At 34.3% G+C, this 22,798-nt stretch overlaps 1 pseudogene; it reads right to left on the bottom strand.

Annotated features, from left to right (window-relative positions):
• The window catches only part of LOC149577626 (uncharacterized), a 298,319-nt pseudogene that overhangs the window by 119,437 nt on the left and 156,084 nt on the right, over window positions 1–22,798 (bottom strand).

Below are 22,798 nucleotides of genomic sequence, written 5' to 3'. Positions count from 1 at the left end.
TGTGTTCTTCTAATCTAGAATCTAATAGGAAGATAAAGCATATACATTGAAGAACATAGAAAATGTTCTAGAATAAGGACAAGAATAGGTTGCCCATATAAAACAATAAATGGAAAAAAAGAAAATATTCCATACAGATGATTCAATTGATGTTTTTGACTTGGAACAATGTCAAATAGATTTGGAAGGGACAAGGCATATTTGATTGACTAAATGTTTAGGTAGCTTATCCATCATCACTCTATGCATCATCTTCTCTTGGAATCTGTTTAGTTAATCCTTAGGAAGCCTAGACATCATCATCAAAAGTATTCTCTTCTCTCAGACACTATTTTTGTAAGGGTTCTTCATCTTTATAATTAGTGTATGCACGTCTCCTTCATGATTTTGCTGAAACTGGAGAATTTGTCTCACCATCATCAGAGTCTTCTAGACCTGCAGCTGCAAGAAGATCTTGGGCATTTTCCGTATCAGCTTCTGCCTTGTCACTCATATAATTTGCCTCATTTTCCATGGCAATATCAAGTTCCTCCATATTAGAATCATAACCCTTGTGATCCTTATCCTTCTTCTTTTTCTTCTTTTCCTTCTTTCTTTTATTTTCAGACTAACCAGCCTCATCATCATCATCCCTATCCTTACACTTACTCTTCCATAATTCTTTCACACATTCAAATTGCTCCTCTTGTTGCATCACCTGCCACAATTCTTCTTCTTGCTTTCTCCTTTCCATCATAATCCTTCGTTCTTCCTTAGCTTTCCATTTTGCCTCATCAGCCAGGACAAGTTGGCGTGCTACTTCTAGCTTTTGACGGCTTTGCTGTTCTTCGCGTTTTGCTGCTTCTCTGTGAACTTTGGCAGCATCAAGCAAGTGTTTACAATAGTCCACATGCAAATCTATCTTCTTCTCATCAAAGCCATGTGTATGAGGGCTTGGCACTACTGACAATTGTCTAAACACACGGAGCGCATTCTTTAATTCAGACACTGCTTGACGAACCTCATCAACAGTATATTTTTTCTTTTGAAGTGTTGAAGTTGAAAACTTTTGCATGGCAACACCAACATCAAAGCGCAACATGTAATTTGAGGGTGCCAAATGTACTGCTCTTGATAATGTTCTTTTACAATCTTGCCACTGTTCTACTTCATAATGTGATTGAGCTTAATATAATAAAATTTGGGTGTTAGTGCCAAAATAGAATTTCCTTAAACAATTTTGATACATTTTCACTGCAAGCCCAAACTGTCCTTGTGCAAAGTAAACATGTGCTAGATTTACCCAACATCAGACATTTGAACAAAGATTTTTCCTGCTGTAACTTCTTGAACCCATGTGAAAATTTCCTTCGCAATATCAAAATGACCCCTTTTAGCTAGCACAATGCTTGCCCCATTTGTAGCATAGACATTTCTAGGTCTCTGAGCCAACACTTTACAATATAGTTCCCTAGCCTTATCAAGATGTATTCCCTCCGCATCTGGATCCTTCTTCTCATTGCATGAAGCTACAAAATAATTCCAATTTCCAAGAGAATTAATGTCAGCATAAGCATCCTTACCATCTAATACATTTTGTGCAGCTTTAATTGTTTCTTTTTCTTTAAGCCAATCATTTGTTTTTAGTTCCAGGTTGCCAAGCATGGTAATCGCATTTACTGAGGTTTTATCCACCTTAAGTGCCTCCCCAATCAATTCTAGGCTTAGTTGGATCTCATCTCGAGCTTGGGCCATGGCTGCAAGTCGTAGATATGCATCCACATAATCAGGAAACTTGAACAATATTAGCCTGTACAAAAGATTTTCTTTTTCAGTGTCATGTAGTTGTTCAAATAGCCTGGCAAGATTAAATAGTATGGTCTAATGATTTGAGAGAAAGAGTTGAGAGACAGATGGAGAGAGAGATAATACAAGTGATAGAAAGACTCCTAGATAATATTCTTGAGGACAATGTGTATTATAGTCCTTACCATGTTTTCCTTTGATCTACCAAAAGGATGGTGGCGTCCTGCAAATGGCATGGCTCTTTCTACCACTTGTATTATCTCTCTCTCCATTTGTCTATGCATTCTTTCTCTCAGATCATCTTACCAACATTCCCAAATCAAATCTTGACCCTATTTAGTGGATTCACAACATAAACTTCAAATGCTTCTCCTATCAAATATGTAGATTTCACAATAGCTAAGAAACATAATTGTAGGCATCATGGTCACATTTTTTTGGAAACGTAATTGGGTTGTGTACCCAAGCAATGCAAAGAAACTTCCACACTTTCGATTCCAACTCTAATTCATCTGTAAGAATGATCGCTTGCCAACAGTTGCTGAATACATCTATAGCTTATGAATACAAGGTCCTCCAACAAATGTATTCAACAACAGTTGGCAAACGATCATTCCTAGCTCATGAATACAAGGTGTAGGTCATGAATACAAGGTCCTCCCACAAATCTATTTAACAGATATTGGCAAGCGATCATTCCTAGCTGCTTTGGTTTTATAAGGTTTGTGTCAATCCCAATAGGTTGTAGTTTCATTTTCTAGATGCACTTCGTCGCTTGGGTATACAACTCAATTACATTGATTCCAAAAAAATGTGACCATGATGCTTACAATTATATTTCTTATTTTTTGTGTCCTAAGATCTCTTATGACCCTTTACGACCATTTACGATCCCTAAGAATAAATCTTAGAGCTCTTAAAATGTCGTAAAGGGTCATAAGAGACTCCTAGGAGGGGCCATGATGAGTTTCCACCTTCACGTGGTTGGCCCTGTTAAGTAGAGAATGCTATAGTTTTCACATAAAAAACATGCACATAAACATGGTAGGCACTAAAAAGAGATAGTTGGAAGAGAATTAAAAAAAAGGTTAAGGATTATGTTATTTTAAGAAATATTTAAATAACAATTATAAATTGAGTTAAATCAATAAGTATTCATTTCTACCTTTTCCAATATAAATTTAAATATTTAATTTAAAAGAATAAATTGTTGACTCTAAACCAACAAAAGAGTAAGTTTGAAGAACAATATTAGTTCTACAAATTTTAAAAGCGATACTGATTAAGTGACACTAGAATAAGTAACATATGTACAAGATGTCATAATAGACATTTGTATAAGTAAAATTTATTTGCATAGGTGACATTTTCATAACCTCATCAGCAGTATGTTTTTGCTTTTGAAGTGTTGAAGTTGAAAACTTCTGAATGGCAACACCAACATCAAAGCGTAACATGTAATTTGAGGGTGCCAAATAGTAGTAGCGGCCAAAAATCTCATAATCACCTTTGCTATGATAAGATCATGCAATATTATAATATGAATGAGATTTCATGAGAGGGTGGTCTGTCAAAACAAGAGCTATCTCAGTCAACTGTTCATTTGGATCTCCACATTGCTAATCACTTGGATCAATGCTTTTCTCTTTCTTCACAAAATAGGTTTCGTCCCAGAGTTTAGCAAGTCAAGAAAGTGAACCATTTAGGTTAGTGTCTCCCCTCCCAAATGATTTCCTAAAAATCAATATAGATGGGTTTTGAAGGAGTAATCCACGCTCAACAGGAATGGGTGGTACTAGTAGCAGAACTTTAAGCCCTGTTTAGTTTTTCTTTTCTACTTCCTTAAGTACTCATTCTAAAAATTAGATGGAAGCTTGGGCTATTCTCTATACTCTTGAGAAAGCCTGTGTATCAGTCTGGAAAATGATTTTTGCAAGATGGACTATGATTCTTGTCACCCTTCTGAATAGTGGAAATTTTCTAGATTGCTCTTGGAGGCTAGCCCTGGTGGCTATGCTAATGTACAATTTAATATGTTTGAGAATGAATATGAACCTTTTTGTTAATATGATTCTAGATGTTAAGTAGTTAGCTATAGATGCACCCTTATGTGTGATCTTTTTTCTTAAATCAATATAAAAAGTGTGGCCCCTCAGGCCACAATTTACACGGAAATGAAAAAATGTAAAATAAACATAGATATGAGATAAGAAAAATAATAAACAATGGAATAATAACAAAAGCAATAGCCATTGCTAAAGTCTACCCTTCTCATACTTTGTCACTTGCATAAGCTCAAAAAAAGAGATGATATAAGCCCTAGAAAAGACATAGCTGTTGAAGCTAGGAATTCTCATAAAACTTTTCAATGTGGAAATCGTTTCTGATCATGCATTTGAAAAATAAGTCTCGTCGTAGATTTTTCTTAAAATCACAGTCAATGAATTTAAGGCCCCAGTGACATTTGTTTTTGTACAAAAGTAGCACCATACTAGACTATTTGCAAACAACCATGTAGATAGGCATTCTATAGATAGACTTGGGAACATCTTGCCAAGTCTTCAGTACATAATCAAGAAACTGAATTTCATAAAAAGAATTTTTGATAGTTGATTTGTTTAAATATTGCCCATCAAAAATTACTCAGTACATCTCCTCTCTTTTTTGCACAGGAGCTTGCAGTTCTGAAGAATCTGATAGCGAAGAATTTGAAGAAGATATTGTAGCAAAGGTATATTTGGTGTTCTTTTTTAAGTGAAAATGTGATTTGAAATTTTGTATATTGTCATATTTCACTTGCAGAAAGGTCAAATTGTAAATAGAGGTGAAGTTGTATGGATTTAAGTTTCTTCTTCATTATTTATAATGCTCTTGATTCCTCCTTTGTAGCTATAAAAATACTTGTTTATTTTCACCTTTCCAGATACCCTTTACCAGGTTCTTCAAGATTCCAAAATATCTTGGGCTGACCCTACTCCAGCATGTCCTAACTCCTACTTGGTTTAGAGACCTAACTCCTTTTTATATGTGTCTTCCTCTTACTACTCCATCTGCAGGTTGCAAACGAATCATCCTTCTTCCACCAACGAGTCATTCCATTCAAGAAAGACCATGTCTGACGATATCAACTCACAAAAAAATAGGGAGGCAATTGCTAGACTGTGGTCTAACTTAAAAAGAAAAGGTGATGGAAAATGTTATTGTCCTTGAAAAATGTGTAAGGGCTTAAAGACTCGAAGATAGATTAATCACAACAGCTGAGCAACATTGTAGGCAACATGGTCACATTGAAGGGGGAAACGAGTATCGCCCATTGGTATGTATTTTAATAGTTTATAAATTACATGAGACATGATTTGATGATGACATCATGGTCATGGTTAATATAAGGTTATCATTTTCATATAGGTCAACATCCCTGAGTTTCATGTTATGGACCATGACAATTTGGAGAATGCGGATTTCCAAACGAGGGAACATGGAGGTGTGAATATTGAAGTAGAAGGTAATGATACCATGGAAGAAGATTAGGATGATGAAGATCAGGATGATGAAGATCACGATGATCAAGATGATAATGATGATGATGATGATGGTGATGATGATGCAGAGTTTGATGTACCTTTACTTGAGAAGGCAGAGCAGCCCCTATATGAAGGCTCCAAAACAACTCTTCTTGTCGTTATATTGCTATTGGTGAACTTGAAGGTAATGAATGGTTTATCCAATGTAGCAATGACACGTATGTTAAGGTATGACATCTTCTTTCATTATTTTACTCGTAGTTCCCTTACAATTAACATTGGGTTCATGTAGCAATTAATATTCTTTAAATTAAAAAATTATATTTTTGGTCATAGGTTGATAGGTGAGTGTTTGTTACCACCATCAAAAATTCTACCTTGCTCGCACCAAGAATTATCTGCCATCATGAAAGATATTGGAATGGAGTATCAAAAAATAGATGCATGTCCAAATGATCATATTATATATTATAAACAACATGAATTTGCAACACAATGCCCTACTTGTCATATTAGTAGATATCAATCAGATCGATTAACAAAAAAGGTGCCTCGCAAGGTTCTTCAACATATTCCCATTATTCCACGTCTGCAATGATTATTCAAGTGCAATAGGTTGGCACAATTTATGGATTACCATGCACACAATAGAAGTCAAGATGACATTATGTGAATGCCTACAGATGGTTCAAAATTTAAAGAAATAGAGGAAAAATGGCCACACTTTGAAGAAGAACCTCATAATCTCAAGCTTTCATTGGCAGCAGATGGTGTCAATCCTTATGGAGAGATGAGATCTACTTACTCAGTGTGGCCTGTTTTTATTATCAACAATAACATACCTCCTTGGTTGTCCATAAAGAGAGAGCACATAATGTTGACACTAATTGTTCCAGGTATTTTTTGATTTAGTGGTCATCTAAATTAATTTATTATTACTAATCCATCAAATGGTCAAAATAATTATGTAATGTTTTTTCTCATTCAAATAGGTAAGTACCAAGTCAAAGATATCAACGTATATATTCAACCCCTTATTGATGAGTTGGTGGTGTTATGGAATGGTGTTACTATGTATGACATTTGTAGACCAATAGGACAAAGACAATTTCAATTTCATGCAATGCTTGTAAGGACAATACACAATGCCCCTGGGCTAACACATTTTTGTGGTATGTTCTCTTCTTGACATCTCTTTTTTCGTATGTCAAAGTTAACACATTTAATCCAATTATACATGATCATGTAGGTCTTCAGACAAAGAGTAAATTTGCATGTCCAGTTTGTGGTCCAAAGATGAAATCTTGCCATTCAAAAAGTTTAAGAAAGCAGTTGTTTGATGAGAATACACACTTTCTGCACAAAAATCATAAGTACAGAATTACCAAAAAACATCTTTTCAATGGTCTAGAAGAGACTACATCAAAGCCACAGAGAATGACACCTCACCTATGGAAGTTTGCATACAATAAAATAAATCGTCGAGGTAATGTCATTCCATTTGATGCTTTTTGTTTCAAATTTATATTTTGATATTGTGTTTTGTTTACTGATGATGTGATTGATGGTTGTGAATGTTGTCAAGACATCAATGTCCAACTTCCAAAAGGACTAAAAATTTATCCTACACAATTTACTAGGTTGGCATACTACGAGCAACTCCCAATTGTGCATTTGTTTGATCCTATGCATATTGGAAAGAATGTAGCAAAGACATTATGGAAAATCTTGGATGGAAGGTGTGACAAAGATCAAATTGTCAAAACTTGTAGTGACATTGAAGAATCCAACCATGCAATGAAAAATGGTATTTGACCAAATAACAATGGAGACCAGATTGATACAAGTGCCCTTAGTTAGTTATTGTCAGAGCAATAGAGCAATGCTATAAAAGAAGTCATAAAAAAAAATACAATTTTCCATAGGATTTGCTGCAAACATAAACAATGTCATATCAAATAAAAGTGAATTTGGGCTAGGGTTGAAAATACACAATTGGCATACATTTATTAAGGTAATTCATGTTATTTTGTATTCACTATATATTTATATACTACATTTAGTTTCAATTGCATTCTTTTATAAAATATTGACAAGATCATTTTACAAATATTGCAGTACGTTCTACCTCTATCTCTCCCACACCACTTTTCGAACAATGTCAAACATGTTATATATGATCTTGGAAAATACATGAGGTGGTTGTCATCTAAAGAAATCAATAAAGAAGATATAAAATATTGGAAGAGAAAAATTCCTCCTTTGATGTGTGAAATGCAAAAGTGTCTACCTCCAAGTTTTTTCAATGCACAAGAACACTACCTCATACATCAAGTTGAGGAGATTGAATTGTGTGGACCTGTACCAACCAGGTCAATGTGGATGGTTGAGAGGCACTTGAAATTTTTGAAAGGCTTGGTTTTACAGAGAGCACATCCCGAGGGTTCTATGGTGGAGGGATATATGGTATACTAGACCATGGTGTACATTACTGAATATATTCCTAAGTTTGCAACAAACATCCATGTAGATCGTATTTGGGATCCCAACTCAATTAACAAATTCGAAGGGGAGTACTTGATGGGCAAAGGTAGATTGAGGAAAGTGAGAGGTAAATCTAAGATTTTATTGTAGTTAATTAATTCATATAAATCTTCAATATAAGTTATTTTTAATTGGCATATTTATTTGAAACAGGTGGTCGAGAGTGGGATGCAATAAATTTGTATATTGTGAACAATCTTCATTGGATGAAGAAATGGATTGAACGATGTCAACAAAATGGTTTCTCATTAACATGGGAAGGTGTTGCTTCATTGGTTATAGAAGCTCATCGTAATGGAGATTCCAATGTTATGCCGATGGTAGTTGATCTAGTAAATGGTTTAAGAGGTGGAGAGGTACGTAGAAATTTATTAATGATCATAACTCGACATATGTTTCGTATCAACTCATGATGCAAATAATTTACATAGACTTCAAAAATTGCAGGTCAAGCACCACAAAGCTATGTACTATCATGGCCACAAATTTTGCATAAAAAGGTTGGATGACACAAAGAAAACTTGTGATTCTGGGATAACTGCAGTTTTCGAGGTCACCAATATATCATCTAGAAGCGACATACATCCTCAACAATCTCAAAATCAATACTATGGCATCTTGGATGATATAATTGAGTGTGAATTTAACACCTTCAAAGTAGTTCTATTCTTCGTCAAATGGTATAGGTTACAACTAAATCAAAATGATCTAGATAGAATGGTTATTCAACATGATAATGGATTTACAATGATCAATACAAGGTCGTTTGAGTCAGTTGGAGATGAGCCCTATGTTCTTCCAAGCCAATGCGAGCAAGTTTTTTACTCAGAGGTTCCAAATAAATAGGGTTGGTCATTTGTTGTTATACATGATCCAAGAGGAAGGTCGATAGAGTATAATGTTATGGAAGAAGAAGATATTGAAGATGATGAAGAAGCAGATGATGAAGATCAAGATGATGGTGATGACGATGATGGTGATGGTGATGGTGATGATGATGATGATGATGATGATGATGATGATGGTGATGGTGATGATGGCGATGATGATGGTGATGATGGCGATGATGATGGCAATGATGATGGTGATGATGGCGATGATGATGATGATGATGATGATGATGATGATGATGATGAAGAAGAAGAAGATAATCAATGACTACAAACGTCGTCACCCCTTCTGTTGATGATCTTGCATTCCATATATAAGGTAAATTTGTTCATGTTTATGATGTTTCATATTGTTCATGTTGTCTTCTAAGTTATTTGTAGCATACACGTATCATGTAATTTTTAGCGAACTTAAGATAAATTATTAACATATGCAGGAAATTTGATTATATATTTATTGTGTTCATTTCTAATGATTACAACATATGTTATTTATAGTTACCAATGTTTATGTTGTGTCTGATTATGACCATTTTTGCAAATAGTCAATTGACTATAGGTACATCATCACCCCTTCTGTTGACATGCTTGCGATGTTGCCTATTGTTCATGTTGTCTTCTAAGTTATTTGTAGCAAATGTGTATCATGTAATTTTTAGCTAACTTAAGGTAAATGATTAACATATTCAAGAAATTTGATTACATATTTATTGTGTTCATTTCTAATGATTACAACATAGGTTATTTATAATTACCAATGTTTATATTGTGTCTGATTGTCACCCTTTTTGCAAACAGTCAATTGACTACAGGAGATTTGACCCATTTGGTGTGGATTATGCACAGTGACATGGATCAGCAGGTATAAGTCAATAAATAGACATAATTTTCTTATATTCTTCTTGTTTATCATTGAGCACATATGTTATAAATAGACATTATATAATCATATAATGTATATATAGACAAAGAAGGTCTGTATAGAAATAAAATTGTATAATCACTTTCAACTTACTACATTTTATATATGTCACTTTCACTTTCCATTTGATGGATTGCAGGACCCACCAAATAGGTACTTGTCAGATCTATCTACATCAAATGAGGGAAATGAGGAAATGGTAGATGAAATCTCTACATGTAGTACGACTAAAAGAGGGAGATCGACTAGAGGTCAAAAGAATAGAAATTTTTTGATAAATGCATGCAATTTTTCTTTGCTAATGGGGGGTCATGTTCTTATGATGATGAGACCAAAGGCGACATCAAGGTGCCCTTTCAGTACTCACACATTGAGAAAGAATGGATACCCAATGAGCTACCTCCAATTAACACAGATTTTTGTGTTAATGAGAGGATATATCGCATTGCTCCATCCACATTACATGGTTTGGGCCTATTTTCCATGGATGGGATAAAGGTATGTTACAACAAAGTTGTTGAATTGTTCAAGTATTTCAGTCCATGTTACAATTACAATGATTGGATGCGGATTGTTCGATATAAAAAAAGTATTCGTAGGTATGGGGTATCAGCTAATTATATACAATGGAAAGAAAATGATCAAAGTAAAAGATTTGCTATGTACATTGATGGGAGACCAAAAGCAATAGGTAATATTGTAGGTTTTATAAATAGTACGTGACCTGCTTCAACTAGTAAGCAACCCAATTGCATATTTGAGGCGCGTGAGGGGAATGAAGTTTTTGTTTGTGCAATAAAATCAATAAGTGCAAGGGAAGAACTGCTAATTGATTACCATTTAAATTGCATAGATACAAACAATGTTACTATCATGAGGGCTATAAACACTATTTACCATTTTGTTAATAAGTTTTTTTTTGCTATCTATAATTGCTTTCAATTAGCTGAATTTTTTATGTTTAATCTTTGTGACAGGATGATATGGATCCGACAGATGATAGAGGTCAGCAGGATGCTACTCACACCCCTTCTTCAGCAAGGGTAAACCTTTTTGAAATTGTACAAATTAGATAGTTGAAAAATGTTATATTATTACGTTATTTTATTTACGATTTTTGAGTTTTTATGATAGTTTTACTGATATTCCGCTAACAATTTGATGTTCAGGATAAGGGTAAAGTAGTAGCAGTGACCACCGAGCCACTAGCTATGCATTCTGATGAGGCCGATATTGCAAATACTCCCAATTTTATAAAAGTGTTGAAAAAAAAATTAGGAAAATTAATTTAGAAGCAATGAAAATTTTGGATGAGGCAAATATGGAACCCGAGGAGATGAGGAAGAGGCTATCAGAATTTAAAGCACAAGCTCAACATTATGAAGTAAGCTCCAATGAATATTTAGTTATAACAAAAGTTCAATAAAGATTTACATTTTATAATCTTTTATGTTGTGAAGTAAAATATGTAATATGTGCAAAAATTCTTTATTGATGCAATTTTTTTAAAGAGTTGTAAGAAACTTTAACTACTAAATTCTTGTTATACAGGAATTTTTGGGAATTGATCCAGAACATGGTCAAGGACAACGCGATGAGGGCAGTAGTAGCAGAGTTCTGGCTACCACTGGTAAAATAATCTTTTAGTTGACAAGTTAGAAGGAATTTTTTATTTCAAACATTCAAAACTTCTTAACTCTTACTTTTATTATTTCAGAATGTCTCTGCTAACAATGTATTGTTCAAGTCATCTAGTACAGGAGACTCTTACGAGGTTGACGGATGCCCGTACGAGATTGCCGACTGCAATGTCGGCAACAAGGGGACATCCAACTGGTAAATCCTTGTTTTTCTATATTTGGTTTTGTGTTAATTATGAGTTGATAATATGTACTTTAATCTTGGGATGCATCACATAGTGTATTGTTTTTTTTGTGGTAGGAGATGCACCGTCTGGTATGTTGCCAAATGCAGATCATAGTACATCTATTGGTGATAATTCACCATCATTTCCTAGAGCTACCTATGTTTCTAGCACGGGATCTATAGAGACATCATTTTTGATTGACTATAATGAATTAATGCCTTTGAACTGTCCTAAGCTTCTAGTTACTTTAAATAATTATTTTTTATATTGTAATAAGGATTTTCTTGCAAGATGTAAACATGATAGGAAGTGGTGAATGCAAGGGCTTTTGATGTGGAGTGATGCCTCATGACCTTTAGTGTGTCGTATTGTGCAAGTTGTTTAATTATTTTGGAATTCCTTTTTATTAGGGGTTTGGTAGGATCATCTGAATTATCAATGACCTTTTGTCTATACCAGTAATTCTCTAGTTTAGTAATTTGGTACATTGCAATTTCATGCTTTCAGTAGAAGATACTAACTAATTTTTCTACAAAGAACCAAAAGTGGGAGTCTTCTTTCATATGATTCATTTTAATGGTTTTTACTATTAATTATCCCATGACATTTTTTGCAGGAAACGATACATTTTATAGGAGGCTTTATGACCTCACGCTACGAAGATTCAAGCCCACCATACATACTAGGTTGCTGTACATCATAACTGAACTAATTTTATCCCACTTTTTTTTCATATCATTAATTGGTGCAACATTTTTCCTTTCATTCGAGTCTTTTCTTATACTAGCTATATCTAACAATTTTGTTTTTTTTCTTAAAAGGTGGAACCACCAATCTCAAAAATTAAAAGATGAGCTCATCAAAGATATAGAGCATGAGTTTGGTAGTAATATTTCTGATCATAAGAAATTGTTACAAAAAGTTTCTAGACATCTTAAGGTTGTGAGGGACACATATAGAAAGAGCCTCGTCCACAACCCGAAGTACGAGCGTCCTCCCTTTGTTTTAGTCAGGGACTGGAATGAGTTCATTTTGGATGCAAAGGAGAAAGGGCAACGTCTGCCATAAGAAAGTGCACCAGCAAATCCAAAAAGGTATGCAATAGTATTAACTACTAGTACATTAATGAGCAAATTTAGGGTTCAACTTCAATATCAAAAATTTCAACTAGCTTAATTTAATCTATCTATTGATGAAAGGTATTTAAGTCATATGCTGACACAATTGCTTATAAATCTCAATCTCAATCTGGGCATAAATCCTACATAAGATATATTGACAAAATGAAGCCCTTTATTCATATTTAGTGACAAATTTTAGAGCCTATGTCTCCTATGGGTTCTTTTCTCAAATTTTATCTTCGTTGAACTCAAACTCTAATTCAACTAAGAAATTCCTACTCAAAGTTGTGACAACCGAATCTTGTGATATGATGTACCATGTTAGATTTTGAGTCATAAAAATAGGCAACACCTTGACCACTATACTTGTTGACTTTCCCTTTCTTTTACAATAATTTCTCGCTATCTTGAGTTTCCTATCCCCTATTTTCTTTTGGGTCATGTGTGCATCAAATCTACACTTAATTTGCATGTAAATCCTGATGAAATCCATCATTGAAGATATCAAATCCCATATTCTGTAGTATTTTTTTAACTATGATAACAGTATATAATGTTGTCATTAGTGATTGTTATTTTATACTATCATAAATTCCATTTTGTGCTTGGTTGCATATCAAAAAAGAAGTGCATATACACTATACATCAGATTTAAGTGTGAAGCATCACAAAATCTAATCTCTATCTTCAGATAACAATTTAGTTTGAGAATCCTAAATAATTTAAAGCTGAGCATTTCCACCACATCTAAAATCCATTCTTCTTTTTTAGTATTTTTTGTTGCTTCTGAAGCTTTGATCACATGGATTATGTGTCTATACCCAACCAATAGATTATCCTTTTTAGGGAATCGCTGATTTTTCTCCTGTGGAAACTGTAAAGATGGAAACTCATTAAGAGATTTTTCTTGATATCACCCTGCTTCCAATCTTTCTCTTCCGTTCCTTAGCTCTTTGCAAGCTCACAAAATCCGTATCAGCTTTGGTAACATGTTAATTATTTGTGTGTAGACTAATTCAAACACATATATTAGTGAAGTAAAGAGACAAAGTACCAAGCCTAACACATCTACCTTGGGGGAGCACTCTTAAAATACAACATAATGTACAACAAAATTCATAGTGTGTACAAATGACTTTTCATGTGATTTGAACCTTCACCTGCACCTCTTGTTCCTTCACATTCTCATCCTTTTGAATTCAATATTTCTCGCTATGCTGTTTTGTCAAAATCCCTAAAATAGGAGTTATTTCTCCAACATACTACCACGCATAATCCTCAATTTTGGTATTTAAATTTTTTTATTGTAAATATGAAAGGTATGTAATTCATATGCTGATACAATTGCTTATAAATCTCAATCTCAATCTGGGCATAAATCCTACATAAGATACATTGACAAATGAAGATATATTAACAAATGAAGCTTCTAATATGTTCTCTCTATGACCAAAGGCACTCACCCTTATAAAACCTTCACGTATGGGTCCAAACCCACTTCCTGGAGTTGTAACTATATGTTCTTTCTCAAGGATCTCAGTAAAAATATCCCATGAATTTTGACCAGGAAATCAAACCCATACATATGGCGCATTTTTTCCTCCAAAGACATCAAACCCAAGTGAAGTAAATATTTCCACAATGATTCTAGTATTCTCTTTATATCATCTAAAATATTTCAAACTTTTCATAGGTTGCAGGACACATCAAAGGCAACAAAGGCGAGGTTGGAAAAGGTTGGGCAACACAGACTTGGCTCTGGGGGATATTCGAAAGTCAAAGCACGCGTTGTAAGTAGCAATAAATGAATTGCAAAGAAAAATTATTTATAAAATGAAAATTATTTTTTTAATTAATAAAAAAATGCAGGGCATTGATTTTAATTTGGAGGCCATAGAAGAACACAAAAAAATTGCCTTCAAGCAAGGCTATGTAGCGGTGGCTGAACGCCTACGGCAAGCTTCCATTGCCCCAACTGAATAGTCTCCTGCATCATGTGCACAGGTAAATATGCCAAAAAAATATTAGAAATTGAATACTTGAGCAACAATTTATTTGATAATAATGTGCATGACATTGCAATGCAGCCTGTTAATCCTGACACAGATCATACGCAGCATCATGAAGCCTCTGATGTGCATCGTACCATCGATGGAGGTGATCATTTGTTATTTAAAACTAATTATGTAATTATTAATACAATTTAACATATTTAATTGAACTTGGTGTAACCTTTTGTGTTGAGGATATAGAATCATGTCGTGCTGAACGAGTGCTAGAGGATATTCAGACCGATCAGCAAGTAGATCATGTGGCACATTTAGGTAAAGAAAATCTATGTTTTGTTCTTTTAAATTAATTTTTTGATTTATAGTAATTTTACTTAAATAAAAAATCGTAATTCACTAATATAAAATGGTGAGAATTTAACCTCATGAAGTACCTATTATTGCAGCGGACCCCACTTTGGTGCAGCGGCCTCATGGTGTTCTTGAATGGATGAGGAGGAGACATGTGTTAGAACTAGTAGAGGGGGATCCTAACGAGGACATTGACATTCCTCTTAGAAATTTAATGAAAAAAAGAAATGGAAAGAAAGAAAAAGAGAGATGATTATTCATGAATGACTTACTCTTGAATATTGTTGATGAATATTGTGTTAATGAATTATTCATGAATGACTTACTCTTGAATGTTGCGTGTTAATGAATTATTCGTGAATGTTGTGTGTTTATTAATTTTATGTGTTAATGAATGTTATGATGTGATTATAATGATTGAATGTTCTATTTCAAAAATGGATGAATTGAATGTTATTAAATGTTAATGGGGAATTTAGAGTGATGTTGGGGGGTGGGGAGGGGCCAAATGAGCTTCCACCTTCACGTGGTTGGTCCTGTTAAGTAGAGAATATTTAACTATTCTCGAAACCAAGTAAGCTCAAACTTTAAACATAAGCTTATAGTTAATAGTGATAACCAATTAGCAAGTCAAAATGAAGTTCTTCATTACAGGTACCTTTTTAGTTTTTAAAGCACGATATCATGTTTTAATATTGTATAGTTTTTTTCTCTTAAGTTAAAGTATTCTTTTACTATAAAAACATAATTTATGACCATTTTAGTAACTATTCTAACATCGCTTTATGACAAATCCTGTTTCTCAGATGTTGAGCATGGCTGCAGTTGTGCAATTGGCGTTTCAGAGTATTGGTGTAGTTTATGGGGACATAGGAACATCACCACTTTATGTGTATGCGAGTACTTTTCTTGATGGCATCAAACATCTTGATGACGTTCTTGGGGCTTTGTCTTTGATCATATATTCTCTCACTCTTTTGCCCCTCATCAAATACGTCTTCTTTATATAGTGGGCCAATGATAATGGAGATGGTAAGATTATAATAGCTCTAGTTTCACTTTGTTTTTAGGTCAAAGTTTGATCTTTTTGATGTGAAATCATGTGTTCTAAGTTTAAAGGGACGGTTTCTTTTGCAGGTGGAACATTTTCTCTTTATTCTTTGATTTGTCGCCATGCAAATGTCAGCATGATACCCAATCACCAGGAAGAAGACACGAAACTCTCCTCATATACACTTGAAGTTGCAGGTAGACAACCCAATAGAGCCATTAGGATAAAGGAAGCTCTTAAACAAAGTAACTTTTCCAAGAGATGTTTGCTAATACTAGCCCTTGTGGGGACTTGTATGGTTATAGGAGATGGTGTCCTCACCCCTTGCATCTCTGGTACATATTATTGTTTTTACAATATGTAATACTTTTTGTTGTTATTTTTCAATATATTGTATGCTTGTTATATCAATGTTTCAATAGTGTGATCTATTATCATATGTTAGAAATCAAATGATCTCAAAGTCTACTTAATTCATAATAAATCCCTTAGATTGTACAAAATTTATTAACTTTTCCCGTTCATTTGTTCAAGTAGTTTCTCTAACACTTAATTTGTTGATATATTTTAGTTCTTTCAATAGTGGAGGGAATCAAAAGGGTGGACAAGTCATTCAACCAAGGTGAGTTTTCGGCATTTTCTCACATTATAATATTTGAGATGGGTAGGAAGGTTATGGTGAGCAGAAAACATGAACACGAAATTAGATTGATAAACTAATGACATTTCATTCTTTGTCCTATTCCTCAATTTCATGCTTGGGTTTTATAACCCCAATTGATCTTCCTTAAAACATTATTCCATTTCTTTTATGAATTCTGAAGTTAGGAATCTTTGAAATTGTAATGACTTTGCAAGGTATCCCAGCAAATCTCAAATTCACATTCTTTTTTTTCTATCTTAAAGTCTTGCCTATAGGAAATTGTGATCTTGTGTTGAATACACATGTTAACCTGTGAATTTATCTGACTTTCTCTTTGGACCTGCTTTTGGTGTAATCTTAGAACCCATATTGTTGTACTCGAATTTGGAAGGAACGCTGGAGATGGCATAGCTGTGAAATGCCTGTGTTTGGAAAGCTATTTGGTTTTTATCTTGATTGATGAATAGTTTGCTATCATTATGTGGATAATGGCTTCGGTTACAGGCATCTTGTCTTTCCAAAAGCTGTCATACATTATGACCTGAGAACATCCTAAAATTTTGATGTGTTATATCTGATTTAGAGTAGGAAGAAGTACAAATGATTCAAAAGGTTGTCTAGAATGAGAGAGTAGTGTGCTTCCATAGTTTTCATCTGTCTTATTTTTGTATATTGGAATGACTTGAATATTTTTAAATGCAGGAAGAACTGTGCCAAAAAGAACGTAAAAACCAGGATGAATTTCGAAGATTGCTGGAGGATCATAAAGCAACTAGCCTGCTTACAACAAAGACACACTTCATTTGAAGCAGGCTCTTTGCTTTATGATCCTCCAGGATCATAAAGCAAAGAGCCTGCTTCAAATACATCTGGTTCACCACCCAAGGATTTGTTTGAAGATGTTGTAGAAGGGATGAAAAAGCAGGTAAGAAAGTTGCATATATTTTAATGATTTGATTGCAGGATTTAATTGCACTTTCACAATCAGGCTTGCAATCATTATTACTCAAGGCAATGTATGTTTGATTCCTTTTATGTAAGCATTTTTTGAATATGTATCTTTGGCAGTACCAGGAGGACAAATCAAACATAAAAGATGCTATGAAGTTAGGAAAGGTGTGCCTTTTGTGCTTTAAGATTTTCCATTGGATGTAAAATATATTGTAATCTTTTTGATGTAATGATTGCAGCTCACAGTAACATCAGCATGGACTCTTGACAAGTTCAAAGCCTCCATTGGGAAACTATATGATTTGGCTGCTGCATCTGAAACAAATCTTAAGGTTTGTTTTGGTTACATTTCTAGATTTTTTGTCTCAGGTACAGAAGACTTCACAATAAAAGTATTTGGTATTTTCCTTTGAACAATGTTGTCACATATTGTTATGTTCCTAGTAACTACTATTTATACAAACAAGGATCTTATCCTTATGTTCCATATGACTCTAGTTCCTAACTGATCTGATCATTACATCAACTATATTATGTTTTGACTCATTTGCACTGGTAAGTAGTTGCTGGAAGTGAATCGCTATCACAAATGCACTAGTCTATTCTCATTAGTGGATAATGGATTTTTATTAGGTTAAACTAAAACAATTGCAAATGTTGAAAGTAATGCAAGTTGTTTTGGGATATATGATTTTGTTAGGTCTTACTAACATCCTGTGTATTGCTTGCAGCTTGTGTTTGAAGAAGTGATTGAACAAGGAAAAGGAAGAGAAAGAAGCAAAAAGGAGGGAAAGGCTGGCAGATGATTTCACGGCTTTGCTTTATTCTCTGAAGGTTTACATTATTAATTTTGGAAAAAGTCCTTCTAATTCAGTCTCTTTTTCCTCTACTACTTTTACACCTGGAGTAGAATTTCATAGAGTTTTGCACATTAAAAATCCTGAATATGAATGAATTTCTATTCTTATCATAAACAAATTTCTTTCTATGTAACGATAAATTAGTTATATATTTTTTTTCTATTTCAGGAAATTGTTGCTTCCTCAGAATGGGAGGATTGCATACCTTTTCTCAAAGATGAAGAAGCATACAGGTAAAAGAGCCACTATCAGGAATTAATCTTATTGTGAGTAATTAAAGGTAGTTATCATGTACCTTACACTAGTATTAGCTATAAATATATTGGATATGAATATTCAGGGCAATTAGTCATGAAAGCTTCTGTTGGGAGATATTTGATAAGTACATTGCAAATCTTCACGAAAAGGTTAAGGAAAACAAGCGCAAACGAGATGAAGAAGAGGTACATGACCTGATTATCATTTCCACTTTCATATCTAATTTTTTCAAGATCTAATTGTTGTTTAAATGCCTTTTGAAAGCATATTTGGGTGAGTGTTGTACTAAGAATGCAAATTAGACCTCCTTAAGAAGATAATTGTATTACTAACAAGTTATTTTAACTACTTTTACAAACTAGCTATTAGAAGTTAAATTGTTGCAAACTAGCCTTTATCAAGATCTGATATGACCTAGATGAGATGAGTTAGGGTTAGTAGACTAACCAACATGAAAGGTCATTCCATGTTGAACTTGAAAAAAATAATTTTAAAATTTAATATGAGAGTCACCCACCAGATAAGATTTGAATGTTGTCTACAAGCACAACTCTTAACTATGAAATTGTTATAATATAGTGTGTTAAGATTTGGATGCCTTAGTTCAATTTCCTCTTGGTAGAGTTTCAAACATTAGCTCAATGCAATCCTTTTGGTTTAAAATTTGACAAAAAAAGTTTCTTAAAATTCTTATAAATGAAAAAAAGTTTGTAAAAGAAGCCCTCATATTTCCATACAGTGAAATTTATTTTTAATTACAAAATTAGATTAATTGAAACTGTGAACTTCACTATACTATGACCATTTCTGCCACTTAGGATAGCCCATACATTGTGACCCATCTTTTTCTTGTATTTGCAGCTTAAGTAGTTCACCACCAACAATTTTTCTCTTCAATTTTGCTACTATAAAGTTAATCCATACGACTAATTTCTTTTTATCCGAGATTCTCTTCAAGGCTCTCATACATGAGGAAAATGGGTCAAAATTAGTGCCTTGGCTATATTGATGTTTTCACATATTATTCACTAGGCCTGATTAGAACTAACCTATGAGAACTTTCTGCCGCAACAACTTTAGTAAGCAGATTATTTGTGGAGTAGATACAAGGCTCTGTCTCCAACATTGAATGCCTCGTAGATGGATAAGAAGTCTAGTGCCAAGGTTTGTACATTCCATAGAGATTTTTGCTATCTTGATCACATGGCACCATCATTTTTTTGTTTGAGGTATAATACAAAATGGCAACGTACAAAATGTAAGGTTGCTCAATCAAATTATATTAAGTTCCTCATTTGAAGGAATAATTTAAATAGTTAATACTACAATATATTGCATTATTATTGATCAGTTTCGGAGGATGATGAAATATTTTTAGGATAAGCAATCTATGGTTCAGAACATTTTGTTGTGCCATCATAAAAAAATCAACTCTTCAATGGGCAAGTGAACTGCAACAGTTGTCATCCTGACTATAATGATTACAAATATATGTATACATTATGGTTAACTTCAACAAAAGTCATTCTATTGGCACAAGATTCATATACATCGGCCATTTGTGAAGCAAATATTAGCCCAAAACAGTTGGAACATAGTCATCAATGTTAAAGCTAAAAGAAATACAAAATTTGTCAACAACACTCTTGACATTCTCTATGTATATCCTAAACAAATGTGCAATCATCAAATGCACTTAACGATGATGTTAGCCATTCCAATATGCATGCAGCTTTAATGTTAAATGAAGATAATTCTAATGTAACAATCAATCATTCTAGCGATTCTTTTGGCCACAACTTCTTCCAGGCTAAAATCTCTTCCTCTGTAATTAACTTCCGAATGCCTCCATAAAATCCTTCAACCTCACCTCCTACTTCATGATGATGTTTCCTATTGATTGGACCACGTCTCCATTGAGAACCAGAGGTATATTGATGAAGAGATATTGAATCTTATTAATATAACAACTAACTTGATAGCATTAATATACATTATGGATGAAGAGATATTGAATCTTATTATGGACCTTATCCTTGGTGGCTATGAAATGACATCTAACTTGATAGCACTAATTTTGAAGTTTCTAACTGAATGCCCTAAGGCATTGGAGCATTATTAAAGAAAACATCAAGGGATAATATTTGAATTTTGGATATTTGTAAATTATGTTGGTTTTAGACAGTTATAGTTATAGTTATATATGCACTCTTATGATGATGTGATTGGGACTGTAAGTTTTTTTGTCACATTTATCTGTTTGAAAAATAGATGAAATTATTGGCTTTCATTCCTGATAAATAATTATTTCCTAATTTTATTCTTCCCTGTAGGAACCAAAATTTAGACGCGCTGTGCCAATTATTGCAAAGCCTTTTCTCTCATAGGAGCCTTCTAAACTCCACAAAATTTGAGTTGTAAAGCATAATTGCTCGGTGGAAACAGGATATCGTGCACATTTCTTCCTACTTCCCATTGTTTTGTATAAAATAAATCATTTGATGAACGAAACAATGGTGTGGAGGAAGAAATGTGCATGATACCTTGACTCTCATGCATCAAGCAATTACGCTTTATAATCAAGTTTTGTGCAGTTTTCAATGCTCCTATGAGAGCAAAGCTTTAAAAAAAAATGGGACAGCGCATCTCAATTGCGACATATGTTGGTCTCAATTGCGACCAATCTTCGTCACAATTGAGACACCAAACTGGCACCATTTACGTCGCGAGTATGGCTCCGACATCGAAAGCTAAGCATTTGTCGTCGAAATTCCAACTCAAAATTGGGCAAGTTTACGTCGAAATTGGGAAAATAATAGTTTAGGTTGGATAGAGAAATGGACGAAATTTGTGTTGGTAAATTGACGTTTATGTAGTCGAAATTCTGATGCGCAATGAATGTGGTGGAAAATTGACCAAATTTGTCCAACGATGACTTTGGTGGCTTTAGCGACCAACTTGTGTCAAAATTGAGACCTTTTCGCGTCACAAATTAGACCTAAATTTACTAGTGAGGACTACAGTAACCTTTTCTAGAGAAAGAATATTCAAAAAGCCTTCAAATAATGTATCCAATGATTGAATTTGGTGTTTGCTAGCTTCAAATAGAATGAAAGAATGTTCAAAAAGCCTTCAAATAGTGTTTGCTAACTTCCAATGTTCAACATGAAACCTATGTTTTCTATCAGAATAATAGAATACACAATAGAAAAAAAGAAGAATATGGATTAGTAGGGACCCAAACTTTCGTTATGACCATTTTTGGGTGTTTTCATATAGTGCGTACACACCAAAATAATAGAATACACAATAGACAAAAAGAAGAATATGGATTAGTAGGGACCCAAACTTTCGTTATGACCATTTTTTGGTGTTTTCATATAGTGTGTACGCACTATAAAGTGCGTACACACTATGTGAAAACTAAACTCTCCATTTCCCACTATCACCCATCCCCTACTCTCTCTCTCTCTCTCTCTCCCTACTCTCTCTCTCTCTCTCTCACTCTCCTCTCCCATCCCCTTCTCTCTCTCTCTCTCCCTACTCTCTCTGACTCTCTGACTCTCCTCTCCCATCCCCTACTCTCTCTCAAGCTACTCTCTCTCTATCTATCTCCCTCTCCCACTGCTTGCTCTCTCTCTCCCCTACTCTCTCTCTCTCTTTCTAAATCCCCTACTCTCTCTCTCACTCTCACTCTTCCTCTCCCACCACCTACTCTCTCTCTCACTCTCTCTCCCATCCCCTATTCTCTCTCTCATTCTCCCACCCCCTACTCTCTCTCTCAATCTCTCTCTCTCATCCCCTATACTCTCTCTATCTATCTCTGTCTCCCACCACCTTCTCTCTCTCTCTCTCTCTCTTGCTACTCTCTCTCCTCTCCCATCCCCTACTCTCTCTCTCTCTCGCTCTCACTCTCCCTCTTCCTCTCCCACCGCCTACTCTCTATCACATTGTCTAGACCTCTCCCATCCACTAATCTCTCTCTCTCCCCAATCCCCTAATCACTCTCTCTCTCACTCTCC

This window comes from Cupressus sempervirens, chromosome 1 (genome assembly GCF_028749045.1).
Source record: "Cupressus sempervirens isolate cs-2001-9-10 chromosome 1, ASM2874904v1, whole genome shotgun sequence".
Lineage (NCBI taxonomy): Eukaryota > Viridiplantae > Streptophyta > Pinopsida > Cupressales > Cupressaceae > Cupressus > Cupressus sempervirens.
Note: the sequence above shows the minus strand (reverse complement) of the source record. Positions and strands in the feature narration are given on the sequence as shown.